General features: G+C 38.3%; 1 pseudogene; it reads right to left on the bottom strand.

Annotated features, from left to right (window-relative positions):
* The window catches only part of LOC149773184 (uncharacterized), a 51,779-nt pseudogene extending 32,099 nt beyond the window's left edge, over window positions 1-19,680 (bottom strand).
* Window positions 19,681-19,887: the final 207 nt, after the last annotated feature.

Below are 19,887 nucleotides of genomic sequence, written 5' to 3'. Positions count from 1 at the left end.
AATAGTTTTCCAGGTTTTTTTCCATTCTACCGTGTCGTTCTTGTTGGCATAGGTTCGTCCCACCACGATGGCACGGGCTAAACACATCTGGTCATGAGGGTTGTTAATTCGGACGAGACTTGTTTTGGTGTTGCGAATGTCGTCCACCAATAAGACCTTTTTGCGTCCTGTCCCTTGAGGAAGAGAGACGTGAGCCATTTTCAGTGTGGCTTTACCATCGGTGATGTCAAACTTGTCATTGGATTGTTGCACCTGTTGTATCTTGTCCATGACTTTGGAAGGGGTCAGTTCTGCGGGTCTGCTAAACTCGATCCAAACAGGGGATTTCAAGCTGTCGTGTTGTATGGATAGTGTCAAGCGATCGTCTTCTTTGGGTTGACATTGTCGCTTGAGTGTGGTGAGCAAAGAATCCCACATCTCGGTGATGAACCTTTCTGCTTTCTCCAACGGTACGTCGGACTTGAAATCTTTAAACTTCACCGTGTAGGTGTAAGCCGTGGTTCTAAATTTTCTAGAGGAGCGCTTTTCCGTCTCTCGAATGTGATAGTACTTTTCAGGGTTGACTGGTGAACTTTGGTTTGGAGTAGACTCTCTCTGTCTGGTCGCAGACGTGGAAGGTGTTGGTTCAGGTTCGCTCATGTCTTCTATTTGAGCGAACACTTCTTTTCGTGTGTGAGGCGATACGTCACTTCGCTGTCACTTACGTTCTTCTTCTCTCTCACTGAAATCGTGCGATCGTTTCATCTCGATTGCTGATTCAGAAATGATTTAACCAAGTTCATTCTTTCCATATATACCCTCTCTACCTCTCGTTGTGACAATGACTTGGTATATTTCACAAGGCAAGTGAAAGCCAAGCATATAGGAACCCAACGACAGCGTTGCGTCTTAAACACCTCATGCATCTTGACGACCCTTCGATTCAAACCCTACCACGAAAGAAAATAGTTGCAAGAAAAATAAAACAGACAGTTGGTGTCTTCAAGAGAGCTAGAGACGGCACTGTGTCGCTGGGACACGTACGTACGTACTCCAGAAAACTACGCTACTCGACAACGTAAGTGTGCTTGTCAAAATGTTAACTCTGAATTCTAAAGTCAAAACATGGGTTCAGGAAAAAATGTAACAATGTTCGTCCTATATTCTCTCAGTTTACACTGAGGATAGGACGAACATTGTTACATTCTCTCAGTTTACACTGAGGATAGGACGAACATTGTTACATTTTTTCCTGAACCCATGTTTTGACTTTAGAATTCAGAGTTAACCATAGGCAGGGTTATACAGTGCAATGTCATTTGTTTCATTCTTAAAAAAGCCGTGTGATTGTCTTTTTTCTGAAAAACTGTAAATCTAATGTTAAAAGAAAAAAATTGCGTGACATATTGCAATTCCAAAACCGGATAAAGTTAAGATACCAGAATTGTGCAAACTCAAGCTTTTATTTCATACAAAGATTTACTGATGGAAGAAAAAAAATCGTTCTACAATTTTTTAGAGTGTAAACTTTTGAAAAAAATGACATGACGAACAGTTCACGTAATTATGGTGACTACTGATCACAATTTTGGAGAGGTATCTTCAAACGGGAACATATTCCATTAGGGTATAAATCAAAACTACAATGAGAGAGAGAGAGAGCGAGAGAGAGAGATCGAGATCATGTATTCCTACTTTAAAAATATGACGACACGTACGTTTGTTTTTATGGCACATTTTCCTTATGAAAGTTTCAAAGAAACACTAATTCCATTTACATAAGATAAGATAAGAATTCTTTATTTCAGACTACATAGTCTATACATCTAAATTAAAATATAGATATAAAGTAAAATCACTGAAAACATAAAAGAACATATAGAACATAACACAATCACATCCATAGAAAAAATACACCCTTTACAAAAAATATCACAAGAGTGAACTGAAGACGCATGTAATTAAAGAGTGACCACAGAAAAGTACATCCAAACAAGTCGTGCTATATTTCGTAACATGACTAATATAATTTCCATGAGCCGCTCATGGCGTGATCATTTGTGTTTTAGTTTTATTGTTTGTGAAGTGACTAATGGTCAGGTACAGAAAAACGTGTCTGATCATCTCACGGTGCGAATAACAAGTGAAACCAATTTGAAGCTAAGGCGGTGGAAAATATCGACTGACCAATGAAGTCACTTACAATGTGTAACACATTGTTTGATTGTAAATTCAGGGCAAGTAGAGTAGCGACCAGCCGCAGAATAAAAAAACACGTCCGATCTTGTCGCTGTGCGAAAAGGTACTGAAGTCAATTCGAAGCGAAAGCGGTAAGAAAATAAGTATAGCCAATGAAATCGTTTATGATGAGTGATGCATTGGGGTTTTATTAAAGGTAGTGTGGCAAAATAATACCAACGCAAGTGTGCTATTACCATTGCAGTGCAGACAGATTGGAGTGTAAACGTACAAACCCTTTGTTGCGTATTGTACCATTTCTTCTTGCCACGTCAAATATTAAACGGTCACAGTACTGGTTCGCGTTTTGAAACTGACAAACATTTTTAATCTTACTCAAACATTTCGACAAGCACACTCACATCAATAGAGACAGAATTGTAACATATCGGTTAGCCAATGAAGTCACTTACAATGTGTAACACATTGTTTGGTTGTAAATTCAGGGCTTGTTGACAGTAGTGTAGCGACCAGCCGCAGGATAAAAAAAAACACGTCCGATCTTGTCGCTGTGCAAAAAGGTACTGAAGTCAATTCGAAGCGAAAGCGGTAAGAAAATAAGTTTAGCCAATGAAATCGTTTATGATGAGTGATGCATTGGGGTTTTTTTTAAGGTAGTGTGGCAAAATAATGCCAACGCAAGAGCGCTGTTACCATTGCAGTACAGACAGATTGGAGTGTAAACATACAAACCCTTTGTTGCGTATTGTACCATTTCTTCTTGCCACATCAAATATTAAACGGCCACAGTACTGGTTCGCGTTTTGAAACTAACAAACATTTTTAATCTTACTCAAACATTTTGACAAGCACACTCACATCAACAGAGACAGAAGTGTAAAATATCGGTTAGCCAATGAAGTCAATTACAATGTGTAACACATTGTTTGGTTGTAAATTCAGGGCAAGTAGTGTAGCGACCAGACGCAGAATAAAAAAACACGTCCGATCTTGTCGCTGTGCGAAAAGGTACTGAAGTCAATTCGAAGCGAAAGCGGTAAGAAAATAAGTATAGCCAATGAAATCGTTTATGATGAGTGATGCATTGTTTTATTTAAAAGGTAGTGTGGCAAAATAATGCCAACGCAAGAGCGCTGTTACCATTGCAGTACAGACAGATTGGAGTGTAAACGTACAAACCCTTTGTTGCGTATTGTACCATTTCTTCTTGCCACATCAAATATTAAACGGACACAGTACTGGTTCGCGTTTTGAAACTGACAAACATTTTTAATCTTATTCAAACATTTTGACAAGCACACTCACGTTGTCGAGTAGCGTAGTTTTCTGGAGTACGTACGTACGTGTCCCAGCGACACAGTGCCGTCTCTAGCTCTCTTGAAGACACCAACTGTCTGTTTTATTTTTCTTGCAACTATTTTCTTTCGTGGTAGGGTTTGAATCGAAGGGTCGTCAAGATGCATGAGGTGTTTAAGACGCAACGCTGTCGTTGGGTTCCTATATGCTTGGCTTTCACTTGCCTTGTGAAATATACCAAGTCATTGTCACAACGAGAGGTAGAGGGGGTATATATGGAAAGAATGAACTTGGTTAAATCATTTCTGAATCAGCAATCGAGATGAAACGATCGCACGATTTCAGTGAGAGAGAAGAAGAACGTAAGAGGCAGCGAAGTGATGTATCGCCTCACACACGAAAAGAAGTGTTCGCTCAAATAGAAGACATGAGCGAACCTGAACCAACACCTTCCACGTCTGCGACCAGACAGAGAGAGTCTACTCCAAACCAAAGTTCACCAGTCAACCCTGAAAAGTACTATCACATTCGAGAGACGGAAAAGCGCTCCTCTAGAAAATTTAGAACCACGGCTTACACCTACACGGTGAAGTTTAAAGATTTCAAGTCCGACGTACCGTTGGAGAAAGCAGAAAGGTTCATCACCGAGATGTGGGATTCTTTGCTCACCACACTCAAGCGACAATGTCAACCCAAAGAAGACGATCGCTTGACACTATCCATACAACACGACAGCTTGAAATCCCCTGTTTGGATCGAGTTTAGCAGACCCGCAGAACTGACCCCTTCCAAAGTCATGGACAAGATACAACAGGTGCAACAATCCAATGACAAGTTTGACATCACCGATGGTAAAGCCACACTGAAAATGGCTCACGTCTCTCTTCCTCAAGGGACAGGACGCAAAAAGGTCTTATTGGTGGACGACATTCGCAACACCAAAACAAGTCTCGTCCGAATTAACAACCCTCATGACCAGATGTGTTTAGCCCGTGCCATCGTGGTGGGACGAACCTATGTCAACAAGAACGACACGGTAGAATGGAAAAGAACCTGGAAAACTATTCAACAATCCGACCGAGCCAAACAACGAAATGAAGCAGAACTCCTGTTACAACAAGCCGGACTGTCCAAAGACACACCCTGTGGCATTCCTGAGATGCAAAAATTGCAAGATGCCCTAGCTCCACGCTACACTTTGAAAGTGCACCCTCAAGAAATGCGCGGGCCTCTGTTGTTTCGAGGCCAACATTTTAAGGACGGAAAATACATTCACCTTTATCATCACGATGAACATTTCGATACCATTACCAGTATCACTGGATTCCTGGGATATGTTTATTATTGTGAGAAATGTGACTATGGTTATAATAATCGAGAGCAACACAAACATTGTGGATGGAAATGCTCAGGATGTTTGGCCTCTCAACCCTGTCTGAGCGAAGAACCAGTGCCTTGTTCAACTTGTCTGCGCACGTTTGTCAGACCTACCTGTTACCAACAACATTTGAAGACGCAAGGTTCACAGAAGAAATGCGCTTGTCAACTGCTGAGATTGTGCCCCGCGTGTGGACAAGGCATACGTACCAATAGTGTCAAGGCACACGTATGTTCAGGAAAGAAAAAATGTCACATTTGTCACCACATCGTGGACTTGGAACACCAATGTTACGTGCAAAAATACCAACCCCCACCAGAGAAAGAGGACGGTCACAAGAAGAAAGGCAATTTCATCTTTTTCGATTTCGAATGCATGCAAGAGACTGGCATTCACATTCCTAATTTCTGCGTGGCTCATCGAGCGTGCGAGAAGTGTATTCAAGAACCTATCTTCAGTTATTGCCCTCACTGCAGCAAAATTCCTGGAGGGCGTGAAAAAATCTTTCGAGGACCAAAGACGCTAGACGATTTTGCCAAATGAGTCTTAGACCCCATCGACAAGACATGGAGCAAAGAGGACATCGCACGTTACCGAGATTGTCATCGCCATGCCACAGTGATGGCTCACAATTTCTCCGGATACGATGGACAGTTTCTTTTGAGGTACTATACGGAACATGGCACCGAACGTCCTAAAGTCACTTTGAACGGAGCCAAAATCATTTTCATGCAAGTGGGACAAGTGCAGTTTAAAGATTCGACGAGTTACTTGGCCATGCCTTTGAGTCGAATGCCTAAAACGTTTGGAATGACAGAAATGGCTAAAGGGTACTTTCCACACTTTTTCAATACGGAAGCCAATCAACATGCCGTTCTACCCCATTTGCCTGAGGCTCACTATTACGACCCCGACAACATGCGTACCGAACAACGAGAAGATTTCTACGCTTGGTACCAGGCTCATGCCTCTGACCCCTTCGACTTTCAGGAAGAAATGTTAAAGTATTGTCGTTCCGACGTGGACATTTTACGACGTTGCTGTGGAAAATTTCGAGAACTGTTCATGGAACACGGAGGGGTCGATCCTTTAGAAAGAAGCTTGCACCATTGCCAAAGCGTGTTCCTTAGTGTACCGCCAACGATTCATGCCTCAAAAGACCGTGGCTGTCATCAGTCCTCAAACGACCAACTATGTCAAGCGTCAATACTCGGTCAAAGCCCTACGTTGGTTACATTACTTGTGCGACAAGGAAGGCAAATGGATTCAGCATGCCCGCAACGGAGGAGGCGAAAGGACCATCGGAACGTATTCGGTCGAAGGCTGGGACTTAAAAAAAACCAAGATCGTGTATGAGTTTAACGGTTGCTTATTTCACGGATGTCCCGTCTGCTACCCTGACCGTGACACTAAAAATCAGTTTTTACAACGGACCATGGAAGACCTGTACCAGGACACTTGTCAGCGACGCTTGAAGTTAGAACAGCAAGGATACCAAGTGGTGGAAATGTGGGAACACGAATACGATCACCGTTTGAAAATCGATCCCGAGTTTAAACGTGTCGTGGAAAGTTACAAGCTGATGGACCCGCTGAACCCGAGGGATAGTTTGTACGGAGGAAGGACCAATGCCACCTGTTTGCTGTACCAAGCCGACGAAGAGAAAGGAGAAGAAATCAAATACTTGGATGTGTGTTCGCTGTATCCCTACGTGTGCAAATATTGTCACTTTCCTACAGGGCACCCGCGATTGCTGACGGAACACATCGACCTGGTCAACATTCGACAATACGAAGGCTTGATCAAGTGCAAAGTTTTGCCTCCCACGAACCTATACCATCCCGTCTTACCTCACCATTGTCAAGGCAAACTGATGTTTCCCTTGTGCCGTACTTGTGCCGAAACGGGCAACCAAGATCAGCCTTGTCAGCACACCCAGGAAGAACGGGCCTTGACGGGAACCTGGGTCAGCGTAGAATTGTTCAAAGCTATGGACATGGGATACCAACTGTTAGAAGTGTACGAAATTTGCCACTTTCCCAAGATACAACAATACCACAAGGGTGACCCTACTCAGAAAGACATTTTCGCAGACTACGTGGATGCCTTTTTGAAACTGAAGCAAGAAGCCAGCGGCTATCCTTCCTGGTGTCACACTCCCGAAGACCAAATAAAATTCAAAGAGAAATACCGGGAACAAGAAGGCATCACTTTAGACCACATCGAGAAAAACGAAGGCAGGCGATCGTTTGCCAAAGTGATGTTAAATTGCTTGTGGGGTAAAATGGCACAACGACCGTGTTTACCCAAGACGGAATATTTGACAGAACCTTCCCGCTACTTCCAGATGATTCACGACAAAACCGAATACATGAAACACGTGGACGTCGTTCGAGAGAATTTAATCTTGGTCAATTACGAAGAAGATCTGGACTTTGTACAAGACGACCCTTTTGGAAATGTCATCATTGCGGCTTACGTGACAGCTCATGCTCGCTTAAAATTGTACGAAGCTTTAGAACTGTTAGGGGATCGCGTCCTGTACTTTGACACGGACAGTTGCATCTACATCGATCGACCGGGTCAGCAACACCCTAACATCGAAGGAGACCGTTTAGGAGCCTGGACAGACGAACATCCTGACGACAAGATTCTAAGTTTCGGGAGTGGCGGTCCTAAAAATTACGGCTACGAATACCGGGACCCACAAGGAGAAGTGCACACAGAGTGTAAAGTGAAAGGAGTGACTCTGAATTATCGTACCAGTCGTGTGGTCAACTTTGGCGTATTGAAAGAAGCATTGCAGTCTGGAGAGGATGCAAACTTTAAAGTGACCACCTACCAGCCGAACAAGATTGTACGTTTACCCACTCACCACATCGTCAGTCGACCCTTGGAAAAAGTCTATCAAATCGTGTACCAGAAGCGAGTGCGACTTCCCAACCACTTTACTTTGCCGTACGGTCACATCAATATTGGTCAGCATATAAAAAAGGACAACGTCCAAGACCAACAGTTCATTGTCACTACTAAGGCCAATTGAGAAAAAATGAATCCCTTCAAACAGCAAGTATAGAGCGTAAGACTCAAGTCCAACGAGAAACTCGGGTGTGATTCTTTGCCTCACTATCACATCACCAATGCAGTAACACATCTTAGTTATTTATGTACTAACGCCATGACAAACTACGTGCAGCTAGTGAAACTTCCAGACCACAAAACTTTACCTTATGGACATACTGATATCACCCAGTATAAAAAGGGACGACTTCCAAGAACGACACTTCATTGCGAGGACAAGCAACGAGAAAGATGAATCACTCTACGCAGATGAAAAAAGAGAAGGAACAAACATCACTGACCTCTTTCACTACCATACCGTCACAGCAAAGTGCGTCCAAGAAGGAAAAGGATTCAGTAGACCTACAGGAGTATTTTAGCATCCAAATGACTCAGACAGTGACCTCAAGAAAATTTAGAACGACAACTTACACCTACACGGTGAAATTTAGAAACTTCGCGTCTGACATTTCAGCCGAGGAAGTAGCAGGTTTCATTACGGACCTACTTGACTCACTGTTAGAGGAACTTAAATGTCATTGCCAAGTCAAAGATCGAGGTCGTTTGAGCCTATCTATGTATCGCGACAGTTTGAACTCACCTGTATGTCTCGGATTTAGCACACCTGCAGAAATAACTTCGTCCAAACTTTTTAGGGCTATTGAAGACGTGCAGTCGATGAGAGGAAAATTTGACATCAACGAAGGAAAAGTAACCATTCGTATGGTATACATTGTACCTCCATGGGAAGAAGACGATGACTGCACTTGATCTGCTTACTGATAAGTGTACCTTGCACGATGGATATAACAGCCGATTTATGAATGAAACGGATTAAGTGATGGGAAATATCTACGCTGGGACACAAGTGCTAGCTGACCAGATTTTTAACAACGTGTGAGACGAATAGAGAGAGAGAGAAACATGAACTTTGTCCTATTTGATTGCATGTTACTTGTTTTGTGTTAGCTTTTTCTTATAAATGAACATTAAATGTAAACAGGTTTACTAGAGCCAAGAACTAAATAACTAGTAAATAGGTTTGTTTGATGTAGAAATGTTTATGTATTAAATGGATAGTGCTTAGACCAAAGCACAGGCCAGAGAGCCCATGTATATACTTGAATAAATGTTTTGAACCCATACAATAGACTTTTCTTTTTTGAGCCATTATTCTCTCTGTGAGGTTTGTTTTAGAACATTTCTGTCGTCTTTTCTGTGTGTTTAAATGTGTATTTTATGTTTGTCCCTATCTACCCTTTGTCCTTACAAATACATTAAAATCCCTATAAAATGTTTTGACCCTATAAACCTCATGACGTCACCCAAAGTTCAATTCCCATTGACATCCAGGTGACGTTCCCATGTTCAATTTCCATTTACGACAAAGTGCAAACCCCATATTTTAACGTTAAAGTCCCATTGACGTTAAAGTACCGGTCCTGTTCAATTTCCATGTTCAATTCCCCTTGACGCTTTACAGTTCCATCCATGTTAAAATTTCCCATGTTAAATTCCCATTGACGCCAGAGTGAATCGACTGTTTTTGCATGGTAAGTCCACTTGACGCTAGGGTGACCCCATATACTACTAAGGTATTTTAAATTAACATGTAATTTGTATTGATTGTCACACAGTGGAAAGTTCAGTACTGAGAAACAAATGTGGAGAATATATAATAAAATTAATTATGAAGAACTTGTACCTATAATGAGCAAATGGCAGCAGTCAATTTATTATTGATTTTCTAATGCCATTTACCAGCACTTAGCAATGATGGTGATTTACACTGTACAGAGTTTGGGGATTTATAGGACATTCCTCAGATGAATGCAAGTTCCAAGGAATGCCTGTTTGGAAGAATGAAAAATGGGTCAAGGTAAGTATTTTTGTACCTATTCATTGTTTAAAGAAATTCAGAAACATTTGAACAAATGAAATTTTTAAAGTAACTATGTATGACTATTCTCCTCTCTCTCTCTCTCTCTCATCATATACTCAGTATATTTAATTCTCTGTATGGACTTAAAATTGGGGCCCTTGATGGGGACAATGAAGATATTAAAAAATGTATAGAAACATTTGAACAAACAAAATAGCGTTATGAATATATGTTCATGTATACCATTAAAGTAAAGCTAGACACATTATTACATTGACCATTATAATTTGACAGAGGTTTTGAAGACAAATTGTGTGCACATATAATTTAAGTACTGTTACTGTAATTGTCATTTTTGTGTATTTTAATATTTGACCCCTCCTAGAGATGCAAGTGGAGTTGGCTAAAAGCTATGCAGTAACACTAACACTCTTTCCAATGCTTACTGTATTGGCAACACATCACAAGAAACTTTTATGTAGTCAGCTACATTCTTTGCCATTTTCTAACTATCAGACAGAATTTGCCATGACTGCACAGTCATCAATGACAGAAAATAATAAAAAGTATTGAAAAAATTAGCAAGTCAAACATAGACATAAAAAATCAAAATAAATCAAAGAGTATGTCTTAAAAATATACATTTCTGTATTCATTTGAATGTGGTACATATTATCATTCTCTCTTTCTTATTATCATACAAATGACCTGCCATAATAATAGAAACATCGTCATATGGATAACAATTCAAATAATACAGAAATATCATTTGTCGTATATACATAAAAGGAACCGGATGCCTACTGATGAAGGTAGTTGCTGCATAGAAATCACTCCTCAGTTGATTCCCCCCATTGTCATATTTACATTCTGAAATAGATGATGCACCCTTAAGATGACAAGTTAGTGATATTTTGTTTGTGAACTCGTCATTTACCCATTGTTTGCAGCCCCGAAACCATAGTACTCTAGATGCATGGGCACAAGACATAAAAGCCTGAGCACCAAACTTGCAGTTACAGTACCATCCTTTGATGGAGTCCAGGGGAATCATTCAGTTTGTAGTAGATCCACAATGAATGGATTTTATTTTTGGAATGGCGAGACTGGAAAATCCATGCATGCCACAACCATAGTGCCCCTCATCTGTTAGATGTTCATTTGTATAGTTTGGAGCTTGTTTGACTTGATATTGCCCTTAGTTAATGTCACATAGGTTATCAATTCATAGCCTGGGAAATTCATTCAGTTCACCAGTGGCTGCATCCATTTTGAAGTAGACTTTGCACTTATTCAGAAGTTGATCTCTTCAACAAGGATTTGAACCCTATTCAGTTATTTTGCTTTTTTCAACCATCCTTCTTGCTATTGCAGCAGTTGACAGATCCATCTTGGCCATTGGTGTTTGAAATTTATTTGTGAATGCTCAAATGATTTGGAGAAAGTCCCCAATATGAGGAACAAGTGTATTCAGCACTACTTTGTCAAAAATTCCACTATTTCATTCATGTATTAACACTCTCTACTACCCATCATACTTTTGTCACCAGTTCAGAATTGTTGGCATCTTCTGCCTCTGCCCTTTTTGAAGAAAAACTGGTATTTCAACTTTAAACCCCTGTTCCTATAGAAAATCCACATAGTCACAAAACCCCAGTCTGGTACAAAAACATCACCCTCCTATTAGCCAACATGTAATGTCTTCAGCATTTGTTCTTACAATGTATTTAGTGATGCTTGCATCATTCTTTTAATGTTCAGCTAAATATGGGCCTAGAATGGTCAAATATAACTATAGGTTCCCACAACCATCATGAGCTTAACTAATGGTTGATTTTTACACAAACTGTTGGAACATTGTTAGAAGTTATAGTCAGAGCTTTTTGTATATTTATATTTTTATGTATATTTAATTTGCATTGTTTGTTTGCTAGTTTTTAATTTTTTTATTTCATTATATGCTTTTGATAATGTAACATTATCTGTTGGACTTGACCTTGTCCAAAATTCAAGTTCATTTTCTACATGACCTGACTCATTGATTTAGTTAAATTCTGTAAGCAACTAATACATGGCTAAAATATTCTCTGTGTATGAGTTTAATATTAGAATCATTATTAATAGAAGTAAACAGTTATTTGGGTCAGTGTCTAGTTTATTAGAATTCCCCTATAAATATAGATGGCCTAACTGACATGTTAAACATTTTATATTATAATTTTAGTAACAGATTTTCTAATTATAACTAAGATTTTATTTTGTAAACATTGAGAAGCTTCTAGAAAGTTATTTTCCATTCATTGATAGTTTTTTAGGAAATGCTAATTGTGACCTGAGGTCGAGTAGAGGACTATATAATCTTGTTTTTCTATACATTTTTTATTGGTGCTTTAAGATCTTAGCAGTATCCATTGTATTACTGTAGCATCCAGTAATTCATTTTGGCTAGAATTTATTTATTTAAATTATGTATTCACTGGATTTATAAATTGCTTTTCAAAAATAACATTTTTTGCGAAAAATAAACTTGAATTTAAAGTGAAATTTCAAATGAGGATATAGTTTTGGATTGTATTATTGTGATCCAACATTATACTGTTGGCACATCATCACTACATGTGCCACCACAGGCACAGCAACACTTTAAGCATTGAATTTAACTTGGATTTCAACTAAAGTTTATTTAAAACTTTAATCATTAAGACTTGTGTTTATAATTGTAGGATTATTTGGGATTTAATTTGCAATACCGTAAGCTCTTTTTTTTTACATTTTCACTTTGTATTATAGGAAAATAAATTATTTTACAAATCTTGTTGCTTCTCATATTTTTTTTATTACGTTTTTTTAAGACCATAGAGTCATAATAGAAAACTGAAGGCTCATCCTTGGGATATGAACTTGTCTAAAATATTTAAGAAAACTTTGTTTTTGAAATTTGAATTATCTTGTTTTGGAATTTTCTAAGTCCCAGGTTATATTTCACATTTTAAAAATTTGTAGGTAAGCCTATACGGTTTCACAATATCATTTAAAGTAGAAACTTCTTTTTGCATCCTACCCAGGATGGGTTAGAATGTTTTCGAAAAATGGAATTATATAAAAAAAAGTTGGGAAATTAAGAGTTAAGACAGGTTTAGTTTCAAATAGAAATTATACAGATAGAGAGAGAGGGGGAAGAGAGCAAAAGTCAGTGGCAGAAAGAGAAGAGTGACAACTGCAGACATATAGAGAAAATGAAGAAAGAGATATGCAGAGAGAAAAGGAAGAAAAGTAAATTGAATTTATATTGAAAGAATTAGAGCTGGCAAGTGGAAAGTACTCACCCACTTTACACACAAATTCAGGTTTTGATGTTATCAGGCTTTTGATGAAGTCACTTTTGCACCTCCTTTGGATCAATGAAAAGGTATTAATGACAGTAATCATCTTTTAACTAATCATTCTGTTTATTTTAATCAGGGTGACAAACAACAATCACTAGTCGAACAGGAGAAAGATCATGAGATCTTATGTTTGTTTCAGAGGGCTATTAGTGCAACTGAAGCTACAAAGGTACCTGTTTGTTATTATATTTTAAAATGGGTCTCTTACGAGAAAATGGAGATGACTATGAGGTACCTGCTGGTAATGAGTGGTGGTGAACTATAAAATCGTAGTTCCAAAGTCGTATAGACAGGAAATTCTTAGTTTAGATCATAAAACACCTTTGGCTGGTCATTTAGGGATCTGTAAGACTTATCACCTGATCTTGAATCCCTTTTATTGGCCAAAATTTAAAAGTGATGTTTCTAAATACTGCAGATCTTGTCATACTTGTCAGATGATAGGAAAACTCAATCAGAAGATACCTAAGGCTCATCTGCAACCTACTTCTGCATTCGAATAACCATTTAGCAGAACAATGGTAGACTGTGCCGGTCCCTTTCATAAGACCAAGTCAGGCAACCGGTACTTGTTGACGATAATGTGTACGTCCACAAGATTCTCAGAGGCAATTATTTTGAGGAATATTAAAACTAAAACAATAGTAAAAGCTTTGATAAAGTGTTTTATTCAGCTTGGCCTTTTAAAATCTGTCCAATCTCATCAAGGGTCAAATTTTATGTCTGTAATATTGCAGCAAGTTATGTGTGAGTTAGGCATCCAACAGTTCAAGTCAGAAATGAAATTAATGTACAACAGAACTACAATAGAGAGAACTTTGCAGTCTGGTGATAGAGTTCTGTTTCTCTGCTTATCCAAAATTTCCTTCAGATTAGGTATTATGGTCCTTACAAAGTTCGAAAGGAAAAGCGTGTGAAATTACAATATTTGTACTCCTGGAATGTAAATATATTGAATGGAGTACCGGTATATTAATAGAGGTAGCCATGTTAATCATGCAATCAGTTTAGTTGAATCTGTCACACACAGTGAGGACTTAAGTAACAGAATGCAATCAGACTGTAGTGACTTTGAGGTATCAAATCTTCATAATTCAGAAATCATGATTAATCTGGAACAAAAACTTTCACACCTGCTGCAACAAGAAAACAATGAACTAAAACAGTTATTACTTGAATATGAGCACTTGTTTCCAGATGTTCCTTCACAAACAAATATAATCTACCATGATGTTGAAAATGTAAATTCCACACCTGTGAAATAGCATCCATACAAGATGAACCCTCTCAAATAGGAAAGTTTAAAAAATAGGAATTCAGTATTTGTTGGAGAATGATTTCATATCACTGAGTAAAAGTGACTGGAATTCACTATGTATACTTGTACCGAAACCAGATAATTCTTTCCACATGTGCAGAGACTATAGAAAAGCTAACAGTATGACCAAAACAGTTTTATTTCCATTGCCAAGAATCGATTTGCCAAGAATCGATGACTGCGTTTACAAAATTGAAAATGCAGACTATGTCACCAATTTTTGACCATTTGAAAGGATTCTGGCAAATTCCACTGACGGAAAGAGCAAAGGATATTTTGGCATTCATGACTTCAGATGCACTTGATCAATATAAATTTAATGCCATTTGTGATGAAAGGTTCACCTTGTACTTTTCAACATTTAACGTACTTGATTACATCTGGTCTAGATAATTGTGATGCGTACATCGATGATGTCATCATCTACAATGTCACCCGCAAAGATCGCTTAGAGATCATTTGGAAATTCTTTGACAGACTCACTAATACAAATTTGACAATTAATTTATCCATAAGTGAGTTTTGTAGTTCTTCTGTTACATTTCTAGATGCTAAGGTCAAGGCTATCTCTGAATTCCCTGTGCCTCTAAGTAAAAAGTAACTGATGCGAATTTTGGATATGGCTAGATACGATTGGTAATTTTGCTCCAATTTCTTCACAATTGCTGAACCCCTGACAAATTTATTGAGTAAGAATGTTGACATCAGGCACATCAAGGGAAAAGACAATGTAATAGCAGACGCACTTTCACTTGTGTAGAGATATTATATTGTTTCATGTAATACTTTGTGTCATTCATTAACTTTCATATTATGTATTTTTTAATCACACGTATATTTACCTATTAGTAAAAAGAAAGCTTTATTGCATAAATCTTTCTTTTTCTTTATGAGGGAAGGTGTTCAATAGTTTTAATTTGCATTGTTTGTTAGTTTTCTTTTAGGTTTTTCTTCAGTAATTGGTATTGATATTTGACATTGTATGTTGAACTTGACCTTGTCTACAGTCAAGTTCATTTTCTACTTGACTTGCATTATTGATTTTTCAAAATTCTGTAAGCAACTAATACATAGCTAAAATATTCTCTTTTTATATGGGTTTAATATTAGCATCATTATTAATAGAATTAAACATATTTATTTGTGTCTGGATCTTGGTTATTGGAATTCCGCTGTAAATATAGCTATCCTAACTGACATATTCCACATTCTATATTATAATTTTAGTAACAGACCTAATTATAACGATGGTTTCAGAAGCATTAAGAAGCTTCTTGGATGTATTCTTTTAGAAAATGCTAATTATGACCTGAGGTAAAGTAGAGAACTATATTGTTTTGTTTTTCTAGAAATTATTTATTCGTGCTTTAAAATTTTAGCAGAATCCATTGTATTATTGTTGTGTCCAGTAGGTCGTCTGGACTGTAATGTATTCATTCAAATTATTTATTCACTCGAAATAAACAGTACCCTTAGAAATAAAAAAAAAATTGATATGGAGACTTGAATTTACAGTGAAATTTCAAATAATGATACGTTTTTGGATTCTATTATTGTATTCCAACAAACACTGTTAGCACATCAACACTACACAGGCTATCACAGACACATCAACACTTCCAGCGTTGGATTTTATTTGAATTTCCACTAAAGTTTATTCAGAAATTTAATCATTAGGACTTATGCTTATAATTGTAGGTATATTTTGGATTTAATTTGCAAAATTGTGAGTCCTTTTTTTACATTTACACTTTGTATTCTAGGGAAATCAATTTGTTGAATTTTACAAAGCTTGTTGCTTCTTACTCTTAACTATTACTTATTTTAAGACTATGGAGTCATAATAACATATATATGTGCCATCAGACCATTGCACTGGGGATCATACGGCGTGGTAGCGAGGTGATTAATTGACATCAGTCGATTCACCTTCTACATCACATGACTCATGAATTGCGTCCCCTGGTCTGTCATGATTTTGTCGGGCACCCCATCTCGTGACCAAATACCAAGCAGACCTTCAGCGAAGCTTTCCAGATCGATATTACGTAACGCGACAGCCTCTGGATAGCGTGTAGCGTAATCATTGACAGTTAAAATATATCGATTTCCTTGTGCGGACGCGGATTTTATCGGTCCGATTAAATCCATCGCGACACAGCGGAATGGTTCATCGATAAATGGTGTATTCTCCAAGAGAGAGGGTAGATGATCTGTTTTCAGTGGCATCCTCTGACACTTGTCACTTGAGAGACAAAACCGCTAACAGCTCCATGGACCACTGGCCATAGAATCCCTTGACAAAGCGGTCATGTGTCTTGGCAATTCCCATGTGTCCTCCCATGAAACTTTCATTCGCGAACTTCAATACTTCGTCTAGCTTCGCCTTGGGCACGACGACTTGTTTGAAGTGCTCGTGTCCTTTTCTGGCCTGGTGGTACAAGATCACCTTCTTATACATAAATTCACCTCGCCATTCGAGTTCTTTTCTCCGTCATACGACCTGTTGACCTCTGCCATTTTCATCCACTTCTCAAATAACCATCGAACTTGGGTGTGAATTTGAGTGTCTCCGTTTGCTTTTTCGTTGACTCTCGGAAAAGTTTCCGGTATGTTTCGTCGCTCAGTAGGTAATGGCAAAGTGTGCTGTAATTATCTGTTTAGCCTACTGCTAAGCTGTGATAAACTTCTCTAGGTATACCATGCAGAAAGGCCGAAACGTTGATTGCCCAATCTTGTTCAGGAATCTTATTTACGCACGCGACTTTTTCGAACTTAACGAGGAAATTGTCAATCAATTATTCCTTTTCATTAAATCGCAGCATGTTTATTTGGACCATATGGTGGTCAGCAATCGGTCGTCCATTCCCTCCAGGAATCGAACCGATGTCACCTCTATCTGCTGTTCTAGCCTCTACTCGCAATCTTTCCATCTCGAGAGAATGAGCGAGTTCTTTTTCCTTCTCGGCCGCTCATCGTTCTGCTTCTCTTTCTTTCGTAGCAGCTTCTCTCCTGGCCAGCTGTTTCTGTGTTTCTCTTTCTGCTTCTTTCTATGTCTTCCATTCTTTTATTTGTTGTTCGATAAACTCTGCGAGTCGGTCCCCCTCGTAACCTAATTCTTCCATGACAATGGCACGATACTCCCTTATTATCTGTCTTTCTGTCACCATCGCAAAGTAATAAGTGATGGCTTGTTTCAACTTACTATAGAGTTAACAGATGCTTTATATTCTTACCAACGAAATATTTACCAGCTTCAACGAACCAACCTTTCCTCTGGTAAGATCTCTGGCCCGATATTTTCTTCACTACTATTATAAGTAAATGAAAGCTAATAAGCATGCAGATGTGAAAATACAAAATACACATAATGGAAACTCTCTTAAATTTTTACAATAGTACTTTCTAATAATATTTCGTTGCTCCTAAAGATGCTATTTATGCTTATTTCAAATCCCGGACTATGCCGCCCCTTTTGTGACACGCCTTCTAAGGTATTATTTCTAATACCGGAGAAAGACAGACAATTAAAATTTAAATAGCTCCGAGCCCCCAGTCAAATATGCCAATGGTCTAAGTATATAAATAACTCTAGGTGGAAAGTACAACAATTTAATACAATATAACAAATGAATTCGATAATTCCCGTGACAATTTCTCAAATTCAGCTCTTTCAAACTATTACAATCGATGACCTATTACAAGTTGCCAAATGTCATCACATAAATTTAACGGTCTTAAGAGAAAAATAATCCTCCAGTCTTCGTTGGTACTCCGGTACCTTTGCTACTTTGCTCTCCTGGCATTTCTGGTGCTCACAGTCACGTGCTCCTTCCGGTACTGCACCTGAACACCTGACGTAGCTATGTCGTCTTCCTCGCGCTCTCTGCGTCTTTTCCCACATTCCCGCTTTTTTGTCGTCAAGCCTCCACTTCCAACCGGAAAGCTTCCTTTAGAGTGTAGAATTAAAACGGACGTACAGCCTGGTCTCCCTATTCTATTCTAAGGAAAATGTACCAGTCTCTCACAGACCATTTATCAGAATAATGGTAAATAAATTAACAGGTCAACTCACGCACTCACATCTAAGCATTCCATACACGCTTGAATAATTGTGCTACAATAATAGTATTATTAACGGCTTCAAATACCTGCATACACATCCATAATTGTTAACTTCTTGATATTGTAAGTTATCATCATCAAGAGCAATCATTTCCACCCTACGAGCTATTAAAGACACATACAAATATATCAATACCATATATAAAAGTGCATAAGTCTGACAATGACTATATGTTCATATACTGATAAGCAAGTACAGTTCCAACACAAATCTCTATAAAGTCAGTTTGTGCGTTAATATGGAACAAAGTAGTAAATGACAAAATACACTTAGATTTCAGTTCAGCAATCTACTACAGGTAACAATGTATTAATCTGACCAATTCCTATTTCTGAAAGTAGTGCGAATATTCGGACGAAGATATGTTACCTAAAGAAGCCTTCTCCTCTTATACGAGTGGCAGGTTAAGCCACTCGGGGTACAATCGAAACTTTCTGTGATCCTCCATTGGCTGGGTTTACCCATGTACTAATTTCAAAATGAATTTAGTCCGAAAATAACGGCTTGCTTGCGTAGAAAATCCGTCCTAAATTTGAATATCTTCGTTTTGATTGGATACGGTCTGGTCTCTTTGAAACTTCCTTTCTGAATGAAAGTCCAACCCAGTTTGGTTTTTGTGTGGTGTTTTAGAGTAAAGCATGAAAAGTAAGTTATTTAGGTAGGTTAGTGCCAATGAAACTGGGGTAAAGTGCCTTGCACACGAACAATCCAGTGTAGCCACAGGCTGATCCGATAGCATGATTCGAACTTTCAGCTTTCGGTCGCATGTCAAGGAAAGCTAACCATTAATAAGCCACTGCGGCTTCTAAAATGCGACCCAGACAGTGATTTATTTACATAAGGTCACAATTATCTATAAAAAATAAAATACATACTTATAATAGTATACAAAAGGCCATTTTAAAATAGGCATAAAAAGTCATATTTTAAATTGATAAATTGATGTTTATAATAGTATTTTAAGTATCGATGTTATTCTTTTTAAAAGACTACCTCTATGAATGGTTCTTACCGCAGAACTTCATAAGCGTCCTTTGCCTGTAGAACTACGTGCATGTTGGTATAGATAACATTTCTCGATGGAAGCAGTTTCACTTACTTCTCGAAGGAACACAAAAGTTTGATAGATAAAAAAAGGTTTTGAATTAAGTTTCTCAGGAGTTCTGACACAGCCTAATTTTTTTGTGGCCAATAGTGAATTTGCAGAAAGGGTAGATAAGTTATGCACACACATATAGTGCAGATGTTCTCTTAAATTTTGTT

The sequence above is a fragment of the Sinohyriopsis cumingii genome, unplaced genomic scaffold (assembly GCF_028554795.1).
Source record: "Sinohyriopsis cumingii isolate HCF-2022 unplaced genomic scaffold, ASM2855479v2 utg000837l, whole genome shotgun sequence".
NCBI classification, from domain to species: Eukaryota; Metazoa; Mollusca; class Bivalvia; order Unionida; family Unionidae; genus Sinohyriopsis; species Sinohyriopsis cumingii.
The sequence above is the reverse complement of the archived record's forward strand: the minus strand, read 5'-3'. Positions and strand labels throughout refer to the sequence as shown.